The following is a 13,538-nucleotide window of genomic DNA, read 5'->3' on the forward strand; positions in this document are numbered from 1 at the left end:
CATGAGTTTACACTATTTCAGTTTCCCACAGTATTCCTACTTTCTGAAACATTGAATTTTGGATTTTAATTTTCACCATCAAAATTACAAGAAATAAACACTTGGAATATATAATTTTGTATAATTAATATATATGAACCATCAGTTTGACTTTCTGAAATGAGCAACAAAAAATATAAAACTCTTATGTTCACTTTCTTCTATATGTTAGAGTTGCAGTTCTGACATACGACCACTTGGTGACAGCAGTGGGCTGTGTTTTTTTTCTGTTACACATTGGGACCATAAAACTTTCACTCTATGTGATAAAAACATAAAACTAATGCTTCTTTTAATAATGTTGTTTTCTGAAAGAATAACGATGATAACCAGTCACTATTATCAGCACTTATACTCAACCTTCAGGAATACAATTCAGGAATACAATTGTACCAGGAGATAATGAGGGCCTGGATTCAAATCATTCTTAACAAGCAGAACTCTAACTTGTGGAGCTGTTACAGTGTCGCTGTTGGATAACACCCTGGTTTTTGTTTCAGGCATGTTTACAGCCTCTGCATTTGAACTTGGAACCATTAAGGAAATAACTGGGACAGGTGCCAAGGCTGAGTCTCAAACTCCACATGAGCAGACCCAGGTTCAAAACAACACATGGGGTTTCTAGAGTCTCATGGTGAAAAGCTCATAATGGAAAATAGAAGAAAAAAAAAAGATCATATGATCAACAAATTAGCGCTAAATCACCGTAAAGCTATATTGGCCCACCAATTTATTGAAACATTTTTGGATAGAGCAAAATCCTCAAACAGATTAAAAGGATTCTTGTGATTTTGATGCAAAATGGTGTCTGTTCTCCACAACAGGACAAGCTGACTAGCAAATCTCTACTGTCTTCTGTCTAACATGCTTTCTCAGGCTGGTTTATTTCAAAGTAGGAGTAAATCCACATGGGGGCAAAGGGAGGCTACTACCTCCCCTACAGGAGGTCCGGGTCCCCTAGTCCCACCAAATTTTTTCCCCTTAAAATTGTACTTATAAAAACGAAACTTCTTTTTTTTTAATCCAGAAGCCTCTTTAAGTCTTGAAATGAAATAATTTACCCAAAAGTATCATTAAATATAATCTCACCAGACTGTGCTGATAAATTTGGGGCTGTGAGGTATCACCCCCATTTTCAACAGTGAATATATGTACCATGTATGGTGTACAGCAGTGTTTTCCAGCCTGGTCCTCAAGGCACACTGCCCTGCATGTTTTTGGCATTTCCCTGTTTCAGCACACCTGATTTCAATTGATGGCTGATTATCGGGGTTTTGCTGAAGCAGGTAAACATCTGAAACATACAGGTCAGAACCAGAGTTGGGAAACACTGGTGTAGAGCATTATATTTAGTACAATGCTTGTAACAGTGCTGTTATGATCTGTTGAACAAATAAAGAGAATTAATATTTTAGATTTCTAGAATTCATATTGTCCATTGTCTATTTTGTGATTCATGTGGCAGATTAGCTACTGCAGCTATTAGCTCATTAAACACCTGCTGTACCGATGATCAGGGTCGCAATTACATATTATTCAGGTGGATGCAAACACATGAATTGCCCCTCCCCCTCCACAACATACGCCCCAGTAGCCCAGCATCATGACCTGTTTGTTCTGAAGATCCTGCAGCTTCCACTTCTCTTCCTAACATGGCGCCTCCTCATCCTGACTCTCATACTGACAGGAGGAACCACAGAGCTCTGTTAGGTTAAAGCTCATCATCTGAAGTTGGGATATTTTTCCTCCAACAGGTTCCAGAGGGATCACCTCCAACCAGATGTTGCACTGGATTTTATTTCAATGTCATTTGTGAATGTTAGAGCCTCATTTTCAACAGTGGAGCTATAAAGGTTGAAAAAGGTTATTATTTTGAAGAAAGTTTAATCATCATCAATATTTCCACTAAATAAGAGGCAAAAAAGTAGTTTGATAGGGGATAAGCCTCTCAGACTCTGAGCTCAAAGCGAGATGTCCAAACTATCCATCCATCCATCCATTTTCTATACACCCTTGTCCCTAGTATACAATTCATTTAATTTCAAAAAATTATCGCGGTAGAAGCAATTTGTTTGTCAAATACTTAATGAAACATATTTACCGTGTTTGATGTTTGTTGTAAATGACATAAACAAAGAACGAAGTAATTAGTCCAAGTTTGTCGTTTATTGAACGTTCAGAAACTACAGCGACTGTGATGAGCCACAGCAAAGGTAAAACAACCTGAACAGGTGATCAACTCAAAACATCTCCTACCTTTTTACTCTCCGTCTCTCTTTGTCATTTAAGCACACCCGTTGCCGTGGCAACCACCTGCGCAAGCCATAACATTCAGTCCGTTACAATATTAGGTTTTCAGGCTTGAGATTTATTTTGCAATCATTAATAAGCCTCTCTGAACACAGCAGTGGTTGATTAGTTAATTTTAAACTCCTGCTCTGCTAGTTATTTTGGCCTGGAACCGAAACGCACAGATTTGCGCAACACCTTGTAGAAACAATAATTACTGAGATCATTATTTTTGTTGGGTCTTTAATATGAACATCTTGTTGATTTATTTTTTGTTGTTGTTGTTCTTTAATAAAGTTACGAACGTTTTGATAAGGAGCCAGAGGAGGACGTGCTGGTCTCAGCGTCCTGGCGGTGTTCAGTTTGTCACCTACCGCCGAGATCGACGTATTGCACCGCTGCTCTAGCAAAGCACAAACAGCTCAGAAACAACATGAAATGGGAAAAATGCTATTTATTAACTGATTAAGTCGTATTTTAAATTGTTCTTGAAAAACTAATCAGTCACAGCTGATTAGTGGCTGCACATGCACCCAATGATTTTTTTACAGCAGACAGCCGCTCCCTTCTCTGCTAAATCTTTTAGGGGTGCGCAGTACCCTGCCGTACCCCCTTACTTTCACCCCTGGATGGATGGAAATCTGGACAAAATCGTGACATAGAAACTTAAGGTTTGACTCTAACCCCTAGGTTAGGGGTGTTATACCCCTAACCTAGATATACATCATCTGTTTACATGATGTAAAGCTGTTTGAGCTTTACATCATGTAAATCAAGTGTATGTTAGAGAAATCCTTTATTCTCCCACGGCAACCATTGGGAGATGTCTAAATGCTCGCTCTCACCAAGCAACCACAACAAATGCTAATATGTCAAATGGCAGTCTTGTACTATAGACTATGAACAGCAGATGCACAGTTCCAGGTGTTTGTTAATTGCTGCTGGCTAGTCTGAAGGAGCTGAGTTAGGGAGGGTGATTTGTGAGCAAGAAGCTTGGTTGCTGGGGAACTGCAACTCCAAGAAAGAGCTGCATCTCGAAGGTGGTGCTAGGTCCACCCAGGTGTTTTGAATGGCTGAACGGTTGCCTGAAAGCAACATTACAAGTATGTTTTTGATGAGGGAACAACATTAGAATATGATTTAAAAAAAGCTCAAAATTATTGATTTAACATAAAACTCTCCCTAATAAGAAATTAATATGTAAGAAATTCTGTCTGGAACAATAAGTTAAGCTTCTGTGTTTCCAAACTTTTGTTTTGTGGAGGGCTTTTTAAATGAGGAGTGACTTAGCTAAGGATATTAGTGGACATTTTCATCTGTAACCACCAAACATATTTGACTTCTAAATGTATTGTTCTGTTCTTCTTTTGTTGTTTTTTTTATAACATTCTGCTTTCCATTTTTATGACTCAGCTTAAGCTCAGTGATGTCACAGCAGCCAAAGTATTCAGCATTGGTCCCAAACCCTCCTCAGGTCACTTAGTCCCTGTTCACCAACATGCTAATCTGCCAGCGAGCTCTCTGTGTGCGTGTGTAGGTGTGTGTTCATGTGTCTGTGTGTGTTCGTGTATCTGTGTGTGCTCACTGGTTTCTTGTTGTTGATTGTAACATTACTTGACAGTTGCCAGAACTAAATGCCCCAGTAGCTGGAGGGAGTGGGCACTCAGCTGCACACAGATACTTTATTTATAGGTGGAAGAGATCAGAGAAAGACGAGTTCACCGGGTCAGCTGCCAGAGCATCACTGTCTATTTTCACCGTGGCTGGACGGCACTTCAGACAGACCACAAGAACGGGAAGAATGCCTTCTGAAAGCCGGCGTCTGGTGGACACAGAACACATTAATCTAATTGATCTTTTGAAAGGAACAATTACTCTAGCCTTAGAAAGACGTGATTATACTTTGAAATATAAAATTTAGCATGTAAAATCTTCACGCTGCTTCACTTTAGAGGCAGAAACTGAGCCAAAGGCTTTTCAGGCTTTTTGCAGATCTTTGTTTTCAAATGATGAATGTTGGAGATAAAATTAGAGGTCTTTATGTTCTAGTGACCCAAGACAAAACAAATAATGAAGAGAATTATCTCTCAAAATTCTCAAAGATGAAACCACACTATCTGGTATCCTGGTTTCCTCTTCCACTAATGTCTCCCAAAATGTCCGGTGGGCAAGATGGAGTTGATGAAAGCAGAAGCAAGACCTTTAAGGTTGGAGGTTTGTCCTAAACAGATGGAGAGAGAGAGACAACCGGACAGAGAAGAGATGACAACAACAACCTGGGATGGATCAGAGGAACACTGGACTGAGGCAGCATGGGAGACAGTGTGAAAGAAAACACATCTGATGACTAACAAATGCTTAGCACCACTCAGCATATGGTCACATAACGCCACATGTCTTACATCTGTTCCAGAGGGTGTGGCTTATGATATGAGTTATTTATATTACATGATAAACAATGCATTAAACAAGCTGGTCAGACAAAGATGGTAAATCAGTCTACCATCTATCATCTCTCACAGATCATCAGTTATATCATCAGGAAGTTATGCAGAACATCCAAATTACAAATAATGTGCTAAACATCAAAGTTAAAATAAGGCTGTCTGATGGATCAACACCACGAGATAATGTATTAATAAATGATAATAAAACTTGACTTCTTCGCACCAAAGAAAGAGAAATGATTTAGTTGCCAGTTCATTTTTTTTTCTTTTGATTGGTTGAGTTCTGTGAAGCTCCTGATGTCTTCTCTGTTGACATGTTTCCCTCTTACAGCCTTTCTGTATTTGTTCCAAGTTTTAGACATCAGTGACTGGAAACAACCAGTATATTTTGACAAAGTGGTTTTGATTTACTGACTTGAAGGAGATTTGGAATCCCTTCCATTGTTCCAGCCAAAAGCCCTCTTGTTGGGTGGTTCGGTTCCTCTCAGTCCTCCAGGTGCAGCAGCTCATTACGGTTTGTAAACTCTTTCTTCTAACTGTAGACTCATTTGGAAACCGGACTTGTGCACGTACAGTGGGGCAAAAAAGTATTCAGTCAGCCACCAATTGTGCAAGCTCTCCCACTTAAAAATATGAGAGAGGCCTGTAATTTTCATCATAGATGTACCTCAACTATGAGAGACAAAAGGAGAAAAAAAATCCAGAAAATCACATTTTCTTATTTTTAAATAATTTATTTGCAAAATATGGTGGAAAATAAGTATTTGGTCAATAACAAAAGTTCATCTCAATACTTTGTTATATACCCTTTGTTGGCAATGACAGAGATCAAACGTTTTCTGTTTGTGTTTCTTCAGACGGGCTGTGCAGGAATGCAATGTAATTTCCCTTTGGGATTAATAAAATATGATTGATCACTAGGTTTAGGACTAAGGTGTGAATAAAGTTGGGCTAGGTTTAGGGCAATGGTCAGAGTTAAACTGTAGGAATAAATAAAAATGAATGGAAGTCAATGTAAGGTAGACATACTGTATCTACCTTACATTGACAATTTAGTTGTGTTAGTTTACTAACACAACTAAATTGTGTTAGTAAATCACAATTTACTAACAAAGCGAGGTCATCTGTGTAAAGTGAGCATCTTTTCTTATTATTTTTTGCAGTTCTACTGTCTTCTACTAGTTAGATTTACAGGTATAATGTGAATTAAGTTTTGGTTGAGGTCAGGGTTAGGACTGGAGTAGTAATGGTTAGGATTAGGCATAAATGCAGTGAATAAAATGAATGTAAGCCAATGCTACAGAGAGCTAGCAGCTGATCCCTCATGCCTCCTCCGAATCCAAAACACTGAAAAAATACTAATTAAAATAAAAAATAATACAGATATGCTTAATAAAATGTCTGTATAATGTTCACCTCATGTTTCTCGTACACTGTTTATATGGTTGGCTGGAAGACAGACACAAAACATGCCAGGAGAAATCTTCTCCACTGCACTGGAAGATCTTTAACCAGCTGTCAGGGACAGGGCAAGGACAGAACAGGCTGTTCACCTTTGGAACCAGAGCAAAATTGTGCACACCTCTCTGTTGGTGTCAACCTGATTTTACAACTAAAGGACTTGTCTGTAAATCAGTTAAATCCTTCCAGTTTCACCCTTCTGTTTTATGCAATCATGAAGCCCATGGAATATTATGAAATTTATATCACAGTTGGCAATCTTTTCCTCATATTTAGGAAACTGTAGTGAACATACAGTTTTAAGAAAATGTATATTGAAAAAATTGTTTTGGCATAAAGAAATGTTCCAAAATACAAACTCACCAGTTCTAGTTAGCTAAATGGCTTCAAGCGTAGAAATAAATTATATGGACTTATATAATGATCAAAAGTGTTTTGTCATGTATGGAATTGTAAAACAGATTGCAAATGTTAAAGATATGTATGTATATATTCCCCATTGACCCGACGAGGGTCCCTGTTGTCAATCAGTGTTGCTTCCTAAGTGGAGAGTTTGATTTCACAGAAGTTTGATTTACTTGGAGTTATATTGTGTTGTTTAAGTGTTCCCTTTATTTTTTTGAGCAGTGTATATACAACTCTGGAAAAAATTAAGAGACCACTTAAAAGTATCAGTTTCTCTGATTTTACTTTTCGTCAGCCTAATAGCATAATTACCTTAGTTCTATTTTCTAGAATGACACTTTAGCAATTATGCCTTTAGACTAATGGTTTTCATTGGTATGTTTGAGAAAAAAAAAATTAATTTTATTTTATGAACTACTGACAAGCAAAAATGTACTATTTATTTGCAGAAAATTAGAAATGGTCAAAATAACGAAAAAGATGCAGCCCATTCAGATCTCAAATAATGCAAAGAAAACCAGTTCATATTCATTAAGAAACATCCATCCATCTTCTTCCGTTTACCCGGGGTCAGGTCGTGGGGTTGCAGTCTAAGAAGGGAGGCCCAGGCTTCCCTCTCCCCAGCCACTTCTTCCAGCTCCTCTGGGGGAATCCCAAGGCGTTCCCAGGCCAGCTGAGAAACATCCTCCCTCCGGCGTGCCCTGGGTCTTCCGCAGGGCCTCCTCCCAGTTGGATGTGCCAGGAAAACCTCATCAGAGAGACGTCCAGTAGGCATCCTAACCAGAAACAACAATACTAATGTTTTAGCTTAGGAAGAGTTCAGAAATCTATATTTGGTGGAATAACCAGGAGGTTTTCAATGGGCTTCAGTGCAGTGGGCTCTTCATACCCTTTGTCCCACTAAGGGTATTTCTACTCTTTTCTATTCTATCTGTAATAAAACATAAATACATTCTTGTTTCTGTAGGTAATTTCCCTTGATTTGAACTTTAGGCCTTTTTTACTTCCAGTCAAATCGTTTCTATTGGCAGCCCCCATATTCTAAAGGTGACTTTTTAACAGAATTTGTCACTTTCTTTCAATCATTACAACTAACTATGAAAGGTTTTGCTATTAGGAAGTTTTAAAATCCACATTGATGATCAGTTTAACAGACTTGCGTCACAGTTTCTTGGTCTTATTTAAAGGTGCAGTATGTAACTTACATAAAAAATATGTTTTTCACATGTTTGCTAGAACTGTCATCATGTCGTGACATAATGTTATCAGTCAATCTCGTGTATATGCTGCTAAATGTGCAAATGGCGAAGAAACAAATTACAACTTAAGTTACAGGACAACCAGCAAGCCGTCATCATTGGGGGTTATACTGACTAGCTTGAGCATTCACAACAGGCTAGCGGCAGCATTACAGAGAGTCAGTGGGAGGGAAGATGAGCAGGAGGGTGATGAACAGCACTAAGACCCTCCTCCTGACTCTGATTGGTTGTTTGTAGTTAGCATAGGGAGCACTGGGAGAATGCAGAGGAGCTCAATTTTTTTCACAGGTTGTTTTCACAGACAGTGACACTTTCAACAAATATATTAAAACATTTTTTTTATAAAAGTTACACACTGGCTATGAGGAAGTAGAAGGTGTCTAATCTGAGTTCTTATTATATTCCAAAAACATTTACTAGAACAATGAAAACAAGAAAGTTCTATGTATTTTTCACAAGTCCTTGACTTCACTCCTTACAATCCAAAACTGCTATTTAAGGCTATCAATTTTTTAACTCTTTGTTTCCCTCTTATGAATGAAATATCATCTGTTGAAAGATGTGAATCATTTTGCTCGGTTGTTTGAGCAAAATCTCCAAAATAGAGTTCAGATTGCACCCACTGTTTAGAGACAAAACAGACCTTTGATCCACTTCATCCTCTCACAAAATGATTTGATTTAAGGGCATGAAGTCATCTCCCAGTTTATTAGATGTCTTACCAACAAATCCTTTGTAAAGATCCCTTTACATTTTATATTCTGATACTATGTTGATTTTTAGTCTTTTAAACTGTTGTTCTGCCATTATTATAGAAACCAAACTTTGATGTGAATGATTTTATTTACTATGTACCTATTTCCAAATGACCTTGTATGACCAAAATGTGAGAAAAAATTATCTAAATTTAATTATATCATATTTATTTATCTATAACCCTATCTGGTCTTTCTGCAGTAAACATACTATATTAATCTTTTTAATATGTGTCTGGATGTGTGATAACTTTTTATTGTTAAATGGTGATAAACAAGAAATTTTAGTTTATAATCTCAAAGTACACAGAGACTTTAATATTCAGATTCTCCATTCTTCAGGCTCTTACTGCAGCCATGGGGTAGGAACCTTGGAGTAGTTTTAGATTCTGATTTGAGCTTCTCTAAACACTTAAATAATATCAACAGAACTGCTTTTTATTAGGAATATTTTCAATATAAGATCAATTATCTCTGATGCTCATACCCTGTATCATTCTTTTATCTCGTCATTTTGATTACTACAAATTCTCTATTTACTGCCTCAAAAGCTCCCAGTTGTTTCTACAGAACACAGCAGCTAGAGTCCTCACTAGAACCCATACATAGTTCCTACAAATCTGAACCGGAAGTGATTCATGCCAGCTTAGGAGGCAAGCGCAGCGTAAAGCATAGATGATTGATGGTTTCAAGACCAACAAAAAGAGAAGTCAGCCAAGGTGGCTGTCAGTTCCATCTTGAACTGATGTCACATGAGAACAAGGTACTTCAACCCTCGCCTTTTTGCACTGGTTACCTGTGATGTTCAGAGCTGATTTCAAGAATTTAAAGATAGTTTTTAAATCAATTAATAATTTTGCTCCATTTTATATTTCTGAGCTGCTCACTCCTTTCAACACCCTCCTCATCACCAACCTCTTAAGTCATCTGACCCTGTAGGGACTCTCTGTGCTGAGAGAGGTAATCAACTAAGGGTTATTGAGTTTTTATGATCAGATTGCCTCCTCTATGGAATGCCCTGCCACTTACAATTAGACTAGCCTCGTCAATGTCCTGCTTTACATCTATCTTAAAAACTATAGGTTGGCTTTTAACTGTTGATTCTCTGCATGTTTATTTTGTGTTTTGATTTTACAATGTAATGTAAAAGGACTTTGCAATTCTGTTTTGAAAGGTGCAATACATATAAGATGTATCATAAGATTATCATTATTATTACACACAGACATAGACCCCATTTGATAGATTCTGGTGCCTGTCCAAGAAGATTTCTCTAGGTGGAGAAAAGAATATTCAATTTCTCTAAAATAAATCGAAATTCACTGCAATTGCATCGCTATTGGAGCCACGTGTTAAGATTTGGGACGTGGAGTTTTGTCAGAAGCTTGGCAGAACCACTTTGAACAACTTGCAACCTTTCTAGGAAGGTTTTTCTTAAACATGTGTGAACTACCACATAATGTAACATCTACAGTCTTCTTTCTCTCTGTTGTAAGGGCTACAGCAAATCAGTGCCAAGGAGAATGGTACTCATAATCAGCTTGGTCTGATTTGTACTACATCTAGAATGGTTAAAACGTGGAGGAGGAAGTTAGAACTGGGCAGGATCTACAAATCTGACCAGGGCTGACTGTGGCAGATCTGGTTAAAGCCAAGCCTGTAGAGAAGGGACTACAAAATGATTTGTCTTTCAATGTATCCGAATTAAGATTATTACTACTAAATTCCTCCACACAGTAATGGGAAAGACTTATTACCAGTTATAAACACTTGATGGCAGTTGTTGCTGCCAAGGGTGGAACAACCAGTTATTAGGGCGTAATTACTATTTCATATATTGTTACATCCAAGTTTGGATCTCTTTTGTCTTCGACAATGACATAATTTGAACACTTTTTAAAAATGTTTTGTGTTCTATTGGAGCCTAAAAACAATCCTCCAATTGTTTGAAATCTGTAAACAAGTCAGAACCATAAAGAATATACAAGTCAAAGACCTGAGACTGAGACATAATTTTTATTTCATAAGACCCTAACCCGGATGTAACCAGTCAAATAGTCTTACTGCTACCAACCGTTATAGAGAAAAAAATACATAAAAAAAAAAAAAAACTTTGGAGTTTGTAATTAGGGCGAGGCTTTGTTCCTGCCCTGGAACCGGCTCTCTGATTCCCCGCAGCGCCAACTTCTTGTGCTACAACGTTCAGTCTTATTGCTGTTTCGTCGTGTTTTTCTTCCTCTTTTTATAATTTCTTCATGACTTGTTTTCGGCTCCATGTTCAAGTTCTCAGCCGTCACGGACCGTGGTAGTCGCGCACACGTTCCGCAGCGCGGAGGCACACGCGCGCGGGTGTAGCCCCTCGCCTGATTTGCACTGGCACGGGTCATTTCAGGTTAGAGCCTGGCGCTGTGTCCCGTTCAGCTTGGCCCACGGAGAGCAACACTGGATCCAGCTGAGGAGGAATGCACGGCCAGTAGGACACCGACTCGTTTCTGGATACAAGCTTCGTGGTGCATATGCGGTACGTTTCGCTTTTTAAGGGGGAGTGGGGCTTTTTATGACTATTTAGCCAATGACAACTTCTTTTGAAAGGAACATTTTAAATATATATACCAGCCACATGGACTGAATGTTTTTTTCTAAGCTAAATGCTTTCAGTAAGGTTAAACATCTTTATGTCCCGTGGAATTACATTCAAAATGTCTGAAATTTAACCCTATCTTGCTTGTACTAAAAAGTGCTTATCTGTATACGTATGTTTATTTTCTTATGAGCAGTCATTAATCCTCTGTGACAGTTCGGGGTAGAAATTATTTTTAAATTGCACGGATTATAGGAGGATTATTTCAACATTAATGTATGTTAACGCTGCTAAGATGGCAAGTTGTTATCCCTGTGTTATACCTAGAGTAAAGAGATTTTGTAAAAAAATAGCATGTTTTTGCAAGCTTTGGCTTGTTTTGAAGACGCCGAATTATATAGCTGCTCGTAAAAATCCTTTATTTTAACCAAAGTTGTTTGTAAAACTCGCTACATGTCTACTAAAGAAAGAGAGTTAAAAATATATGGATTTAACACGGAGTTCCATAGGGGAACGAACCGGATTAGCTTTTTTTCTTTATACTTGATAGAGTTGGGGTTTTGGGCCCGTAAACGTTCACTTCGTAAACCTGCTAGTTCATACTCTTAACACTTCCAGCATGTCCTCACTCACTTATATTCGTGTTGCAGTTAGATATTGTGTGTATTTCCGCGTTCAGCAGCAGCTTTCGCTTTTTGGCACTTGAACTTCACTGGAGCCCTCCATTGACATCTGGTGTGCAGGAATAAGCAAACCCCGCTCCCAGCGCATTAGTGACCTTAAAGGTTGACCATGACGCTGCAGTCACTGTGTCACTAGCTTTGCACCAAATCACTGAGGTGTTTGAACCCGAGGAACGACCTGCCTCTCAGGCGTGTCGTTTGTTTAACACCACTTTATGTCCAGTCGTTTATTACTTGTGTGATGGGTGACATGTGGCCATGTGATTACGAAGTGATGCATTCAGGTCGGTCAGAATTTTTTTAAACTGTTTTTTTTTTTACTAGGAAAGGCAAATGATGAAATAGTCAACATAATTAAGTAGGGTAGCTTTGGTGGTCACATTTTTTACTTCAGTTCATTAGTGGCACTTCCTTCAAGAACCATTTCTCTATTAGAGGGATAGTTGGAACTTTTGGAAGGCAAACGCTATGAAGTTATCAATAATAATTCCCTTCTCTGTATTGGAAAGGTGTAATGTCAGGGGCGTTGTAGAAAAGAGGTTGGAGGCTAACAGGTAGCCAGACAGACCTAAGTTTGGCAATCTAAAATTGTTCAAACTAAAAATACTCATATCGTTGACATACAATGATATACTATAAATATATTCACTGTCTACACTTTCATAGCTTCCATATTACTGTATGGTTACATTAGTGGGGGGAATGGAGAAGTTGTAGAGGGTGGGTGTTTGTGTCACTCTGCTTGATTGACTGATCATGAGCCTGCAGGAATAATATCCAAACAGCCAGAAGATCTGGTCTTCTATTCTATTGGAGAATTGACAGTCTGTTGCTAAGTCTAGAAGTCTGCTGCACTTTTGGTGGACTTAGTGCCCCCAACTGTTGAGGTAAATGTGAACCATCTTTACTAACATAGAGAAAACAGAAACAAATTTAACAAAGGGTATGTTTATTGTCTGCTAACAACTTTGTATCCTATGGATATAATAAGGCTGAACGTTATGGCTGAAAATAAATATTTCATATCATGGCTATCGATAATTAAAGATTATTTTCTTGCTTTAAATATCCAAATACTGCCAAACTGGTGACGTGACCTTTCCTGTTTTATACACAATTTTCTCTTAAGCTGTTGTATTCATTTCATTTTCTCCTTTCACTCCACCCTGTTCTTTTTTATTTTTAAGTAGTTATGGAGCATGGTGGCAAAACTTGAAACTGCTCCCACATGATGAGCTAGTTGGGGGCCTAGCTCCGTTTCTTCTCCATCAGGGCAGCCTGTTGTCAGTGCTGCACAGAGAGGCAGTCATGCTGCGCGCCCTTGAGTCTGGCCGCCTTGACTCTCAACATTATCAGCTTAGCATTGCATACTGAACAGTTCGATGTGATTGCAGTTTCTTGCACAGCATTTTCCTATACAAGTCAGCACGTCACTGACTTGCACAGGTTCTGAAAATATACCTTTGCGGGATGTGTCCAACAGACGTCCTCATTGAGTCTGCTTCAAGTACACGCAGACCACCAAGTAGTGAAGTGTACGTTCGAGGCAACATAAAACTGCTGCTGCGCATGTTGCTAGCTAACCGTTGATTGAGTGAGTCAGACGATCTCACAAACAT

The 13,538-nt window shown here is 38.4% G+C and overlaps 1 protein-coding gene across 4 annotated transcripts in view; it reads left to right on the forward strand.

Annotated features, from left to right (window-relative positions):
• Positions 1-10,767: 10,767 nt before the first annotated feature.
• thrb (thyroid hormone receptor beta) overlaps positions 10,768-13,538 on the forward strand; it is a 109,259-nt gene continuing 106,488 nt past the window's right edge. For 2 of the 4 annotated variants that reach the window (XM_008421263.3, XM_081613003.1), the window contains exon 1: positions 10,769-11,176. The gene's annotated coding sequence lies outside the window, so the exon portion shown is untranslated. Of the gene's footprint in view, positions 11,177-13,538 lie in introns of all 4 variants that reach the window. The other 2 variants (XM_081613002.1, XM_008421268.3) reach the window with 2 other exon arrangements.

Source organism: Poecilia reticulata, chromosome 11, assembly GCF_904066995.2.
Source record: "Poecilia reticulata chromosome 11, P_reticulata-male-v2, whole genome shotgun sequence".
Classification (NCBI taxonomy): domain Eukaryota; kingdom Metazoa; phylum Chordata; class Actinopteri; order Cyprinodontiformes; family Poeciliidae; genus Poecilia; species Poecilia reticulata.